We start from the raw sequence: 6,538 nt of genomic DNA on the forward strand, positions 1-6,538 counted from the left end.
TCAACAACATGAAGGATCCCCTTCACGGATCACTGCCTTGTCGTGGTGAAGGGGCTTGCGTAACTCAATGAAGCTATGAGCCACGCCATGCAGGGCCACCCAAGATGGACGGGCCATAGCAGAGAGTTCTGACAAAACGTGATCCACTAGAGGAGGGAGTGGCAAACCACCCCAGGACGCTTGCCGTGAGAACCTCATGAACTGTCTAAAGGCCATATGCACAGAGTACATCTTGCTAAATGCCTGGGTGGGTGAATCACAAGCTGGAATCAGGACAGCTGGGAGAAATATTAACAGCCTCAGATATGCAGATGATACCACCCTAAGGGCAGAAAACTAAGAAGAACTAAAGAGCCCCTTGATGAGGATGGAAGAGGAGAGTGAAAAACTGGCTTCAAACTCAACTTAAAATCATGGCATCCAGGCCTATCACATCATGGCAAATAGAGGAGGAAAAAATGCAAACAGTGGCAGATATTCTTTTCTTGGGCTCTAAAATCACTGTGCTTCAAATTTCATGGTGACTGCAACATGAAATTAAAAGACATTTGCTCTTTTGAAGAAAAGCAATGATAAACCTAGACAGCATGTTAAAAAGCAGACACATCACTTTGCTGAAAAAGGTCTGTATAATCAAAGCTATATTTTTTTCAGTAGTCATGTATGGATATGAGAGTTGGACCATAAAGAAGGCTGACCACTGCAGAACTGATGCTTTTGAACTGTGGTGCTAGAGAAGACTCTTGAGAGTTCCTTGGACAGCATGGAGATCAAACCAGTCAATCCTAAAGGAAATCAACCCTGAGTATTCATTGGAAGGACTGATGCTAAAGTTGAAGCTCCAATACTTTGGCCACATGACGTGAAACATGGACTCATTTGAAAAGACCCTGATTCTGGGAAAGATTGAGAGCAAGAGGAGAAGAGGGCGGCAGAGGATGTGATGGTTGGATGGCATCACTGACTCAATGGACATGAATTTGAGCAAACTCCAGGAGAGTGAAGGACAGAGAATACTGGTGTGCTGCAGTCCATGGGGTCACAAAGAGTTGGACACAACTTAGCAACTGAACAGCAACAAAGAATTAAAAAGGTTCATAAAATGAAGAAGTTTCTGAAAATTTAAACTTCATGAGACTAAAACCTGCTTCATCAAATTAAAAACTTCCTAATATTGAAATTATAAAATTATTTATAAAATTAAAAATTTCTATTCCGGGAGACAGCTTATTCAGAAAACCAAAAGATGAACCACATCCTGGAAGAAGTCATTTCCAAAATACATATCAAATAAAGGCTCTGTACTCAAACTAGACCAAACAGCCCCATTTACATTTGGTAAAGGCTGAAAAACACACCTAGCCAAGGAATATAAACAGATATGTACGTAGATATTTTTATCAAGATATAATTTTTATATCTCTGTGTAGATTTTAACATCTCTGGGTAAATAGATATTTATATCTCTTGGTAGATAAATATATATATATATTCTATAAAATTAAAACTTCCATAAAAATAACTTTCATAAATTGAAAAACTGGCATAAAATTAATAACTTTCATAAAATTAATAACATTTATATTACTCAGTTCAGTTCAGTCACTCAATTGTGTCTGACTCTTCATGACCCCATGGACTGTATGTAGCACGTCAGACTTCCCTGTTCATCACCAACTCCCAGAGTTTACTCAGACTTATGTCCATCGAGTCGGTGATGCCATCCAACTATCTCATCCTCTGTTGTCCCCTTCTCCTCCCGCCTTCAATCTTTCCCAGCATCAGAGTCTTTTCAAATGAGTCAGCTCTTCGCCTCAGGTGGCGAAAATATTGGAGCTTCAACTTCAGCATCAGTCCTTCCAATGAACACCCAGGACTGATCTCCTTTAGGATGGACTGGTTGGACCTCCTTGAAGTCTAAGGGACTCTCAAGAGTCTTCTCCAACACCACAGTTGAAAAGCATCAATTCTTCAGTGCTCAGCTTTCTTTATAGTCCAAGTCTCGTGTCCACAACTGACTACTGAAAAAACCGTAGCTTTGACTAGACAGACCTTTGTGGCAAAGTATTGTCTCTGCTTTTTAATATGCTGTCTAGGTTGATCTTGGCTTTACTTCCAAGGAGCAAGCATCTTTTAATTTCATGACTGCAGTCACCACCTGCAGTGATTTTGGAGGCCCCCCCTCCCCCGCCCCCGGCAAATAAAGTCTCTCATTGTTTCCATTGTTACCCAGTGTATTTGCCATGAAGTGATGGGACTGGATGCCGTGATCTTAGTTTTCATATTACTCACTTCCATACAATTACTCACTTTCATGTGACCAAAAACTTTCCCAGAAAATTAAAAACTTCCTCAGAAAAAGAAAACTTATAAAAAAAACTTTCACTCTATGAAACATCTTATTCAGAAAATTAAATAATGAACCACAAACTGAAAGAGGCTATTTCCAAAACACATATCAGATAAAGGCTCTATACTCAAATCATACCAAACAGCTCCATTAGAATTTGGTAAGGATCGAAATACAAACCTGGGGGGAAAAAAAGGTAAATAGATAATAAATAAGGAAGGACTAGGGTCGGGTAGAGACAGCCCCTTGAGGCAGCTAACCCTAGGGCCTGACATTCCCACACCTGGTCAATGTCCTGAGAAAACCACCATCCACACAGGCAAGTGCCCCCCGCCTTCATTGCACCTCTACTTACAATAGACAGATTAAATCTTGAAAGAAATGTGGTGTCTATATTCAGCGGGCCATTACTCAGACATGAAAACTGCCACTGAAATTATGAAGCTATGCCACTGGTCACCACAAGGCTGAACCCTGGAGGATCAAACACTATGTGGGGTCAGCAACAGAGAAAGAAAATAGCAGATGATGTCCCTTCTTGGAAAGTTAAACAAAGAGATACTCTGGAAGTAATTTACAACACTAAAGGAGACTCAGAGCTTCAAACACACACACAAAAAAGAATCCAGGAAAATAAAAAGGAAAGGGCTAGGGATAAATTAGGAGGTTGGTACTAATGTATGCACAGAAACCTGCATCTGTGACAGATAATCCACTAGGATTGTCTCCTTCCTTCCACCTATGCACGTATCTCTAACATACCCACAGAAATCTGTATCTGTATCCACAAGGATTATCTCCTGCCTGCCTTCCTTCCTTTTTGCCTTTTTTCCATTTACATACACAAATACTTATCTCCACATATAAATACCTGTCACCATAATAGGTAATCCACAAGGAATATATCCTTCCTTCATTCCTTGCACATACACAAGAATTTGTATCTCTAATAGTTACTCCACAGGAAACTGATGTTCACCATAGAGAATTTTATTCCACCTTGTTCAATAACCTCTATGGCAAAAGGATCAATAAAAAGTGCAAACATGCTGTGTGATTATGTCATAACCGAATCCGTCCGTTGCACACGTTGTAATGAAAGGAGGAAGAGAGGAATAGGTTTTTCCCGTTTCCTTTCCTGAGAACAAAGAAGATAAAGAGAACAGTGAGCAGGCCTGAACATTCCTAGTTGTTTTTTTACTTTAACTGCTCCTGACTCTGCAGGTCTGTAACTAAATTTGCTTTGTTCCTCCCTAACTCTGCAGGAGCTACAATTCACATTTTTCTTTAGACTCGATGCTAAACACATCTCTCTGCTTACAACACCCTTCCCCTTGCAGTCATACATCAGAAAGTAGGCCACAGAGCCACTGAAAGCCCAGACACAATTACTGAGTTACTGACCCCAGCCTGTGACTGTCTTTGAAACCATCAAATGAAAACATCTCCTGCCATATTAATAAACAAGAAATATCACCACCATCAGTGATTTCTGGCCTCCAAATGTGAATGAGGGCTCCCCAAACTGCGATCCAGGGGGTGTGGCCACCCCCTCCCATGGTGATTGCTGAGGGGCTGGGGGAATGCAAGAAGCAAGAAGAACAAGGAAACACGATTGGCCCCAGACAGCTGAGGTCACGGGAAAGGAGTGGAGGCAGTGACCCTGAGGCTGCACCTCCCCCACACAGAATGCTGGATGCCTTAACCTGATAGCTGATCTCTGATGTGCAGACTGCCTGCTCCCTGCGTTGCAAACCTGTATATAGCCTGACTCACCCTCTGCCTCCTTGGAGCAGTTTTCTCAGAGCTACTGAGATGCTGTCTCCAGAGCTTAGAGTCCTAAACATTCGCACCAAATAAAATAACTCTACTTTGAGGTTGTGACTATATTTTTTAGTAGACAAAACAATGCACGAGGAAGAAATCAAGATCCTGTCGCCTTTGCCCCTCATCTCATGTAAGCCCTGGACTCCTCATGGAGCGGGGGCGCAGTTCTTGAGGCATGAGACCACTGTGTTCCGCTCTCTGATGGCTGAGAATTAAAGCCACCTTTCTATTTCCTCCAAACTCTGTCTCCGTGTTTTCCATTCAGCTTTGGTGGGCAGAGAGGCCAAGCTTTTGGCCAGCAACACACTGAGGACAAGCACAAAACTGCAAATTGACTAGACTTCAACATAGCGTTGGTGTGAGATTATAGAAAAGGAAAGAAAACTAATGCCTAGTTTATTCCCTCCCACCTGCTGGACTCAGGATGCTATTTGATCCTGGGAACGTGATTAGGCTTGAATTCCAGGGCTGGGCTAGTGTGGAGTCCAGACAGCCAGGCAGGATGCCCTTCATTGAGATCTGTTTCAATCCTGTACTGTCTCTGGTTTTCTCTGGCTGAGACCAGAATCCCTAGTGCAACCCACTGATGGTGGCCTGACCCTCTGGGCTTGAGGGCAAGAGTAAAGTCACCAAGTATCCAGGGCCCTGGTGCTGGGTCCCCAGTTGAAGCCTCCTTCCTGAGAGTGCAGCCTCCTAGGCACCTCAGCAGGGAGCGGTGCCCCAGGTAGGCATGAGCCTGGAAGGGAGGGGTGAAGCTTTAGGGGGGAGAAGCAGTGAGACCCAGGGCCTTGGGGGTTTGCTCAGTCACACTCCACTCAAATTTATGGCCCAGGAAGTTGACCTTCCTTAAGGCTCTGGTTGCAGGTGGAACCAGGGTTGGGCATGATGAAGTGCTGCCACCATTTGGACATTTCCTGTAACTACAACTTGCCCACCGGTGTTTACTGGCACCTGTGTGGCTATTAATGACCGCTGCCCTCTGGAAAGGTCTTGGGATGAGTATTGCAGAAATCAATTCCAAAGATAACTGCCTTTCAAGAAGCAGCTTGCAACAGGTAAAATTTCCTCACACCCTTTAGGAAAAAAAACAACCCGGATGGCCTCAGGACAAGATGCTCCACATCCCTAAATATTACAGGAGGAATGCCGATCAAAACAACAAGAAATCAAATCCCAGAATGTCCATCCTCACAAGCCGACAAATAATAAATGTGGGAGAGAGCTGGGTAAAGGGGGAACCTCCCTGCATGGTCAGTGGGAATGGACGCTGGCAACAGCTGCTAGAAAGGACAGCTTCCCTATGCCAGAAAAGAAAAAAAAAACTTTCCAGAAAACTAAGCCTAGGATATTGATTTCCCACACCTGAACCTAAATCCTGAGAAAATCATCATTCAAAAAACACATGCACCCCAATGTTCACCGCAATGCTACTTCCAATAGCCAAGATGCAGACTCAATAAAACATCACCGACAGATTAAATCTTAAAGAAATGTGGTACACATATACAATAGGCTGTTACTCAGATATAAAAATTTCCACTGAAATTATGAAATTAAGCCACTGGTCACCACAAGGCTGGACCTTGGAGGATCATACACTAAGTGGATTTAGCAACAGAGGAAGAAAATAGCAGATGATGTCCCTTCTAGGCAAAGTAAAAAAAAAAAAGAGAGAGAGAGAGAGAGATACAGTGTAAGTAATTTACAACACAAAAGGAGACTCAGAGATTCATACACAAAGAATTGCAGGGAAGAAAATGGAAAGGGCTAGGGATGAATTAGGAGGTCGGTGCTGACGTATACACAATCTGTATCTGTATTAGCTAACCCACAAGGATCATCTCCTTCCTTACGTTCTTCCGTTTATGCTCATATACAGAGAAACAGTTGTCTCTAACATATACATAGAAATCTGTGGCTGTAATAGATAATCCACAAGGACTATCTCCTTCTTTTCCTTGAACATGTACAAAAAATGAGTATTTCTAATGAAGAGTCCAGAGGGACCTGATATTCAGCACAGAGAAGTTTATGAACTTTGTTTAATAAAGTCTATGGCAAAAAAAAATTTTTAAGTACAAATATGCTGTGTGTATCTGTCATAAGTAAATCAGTCCATTGCTCACTGAGTGATAGTTGCTCAGTCATGCCTGACTCTTTGCAACCCCATGGACTGGAGCCTGCTAGGCTCCTCTGTCCATGGAATTCTACAGGCAAGATTCCTGGAGTAGGTTGCCATTTCCTTCTCCAGTGCATGAAAGTGAAAAGTGAAAGTGAAGTTGTTCAGTTGTGTCTGACTCTTAGCGACCCCATGGACTGCAGCCCACCAGGCTCCTCCATCCATGGGATTCTCCAGGCAAG

This window comes from Capricornis sumatraensis, chromosome 19 (genome assembly GCF_032405125.1).
Source record: "Capricornis sumatraensis isolate serow.1 chromosome 19, serow.2, whole genome shotgun sequence".
NCBI lineage: Eukaryota > Metazoa > Chordata > Mammalia > Artiodactyla > Bovidae > Capricornis > Capricornis sumatraensis.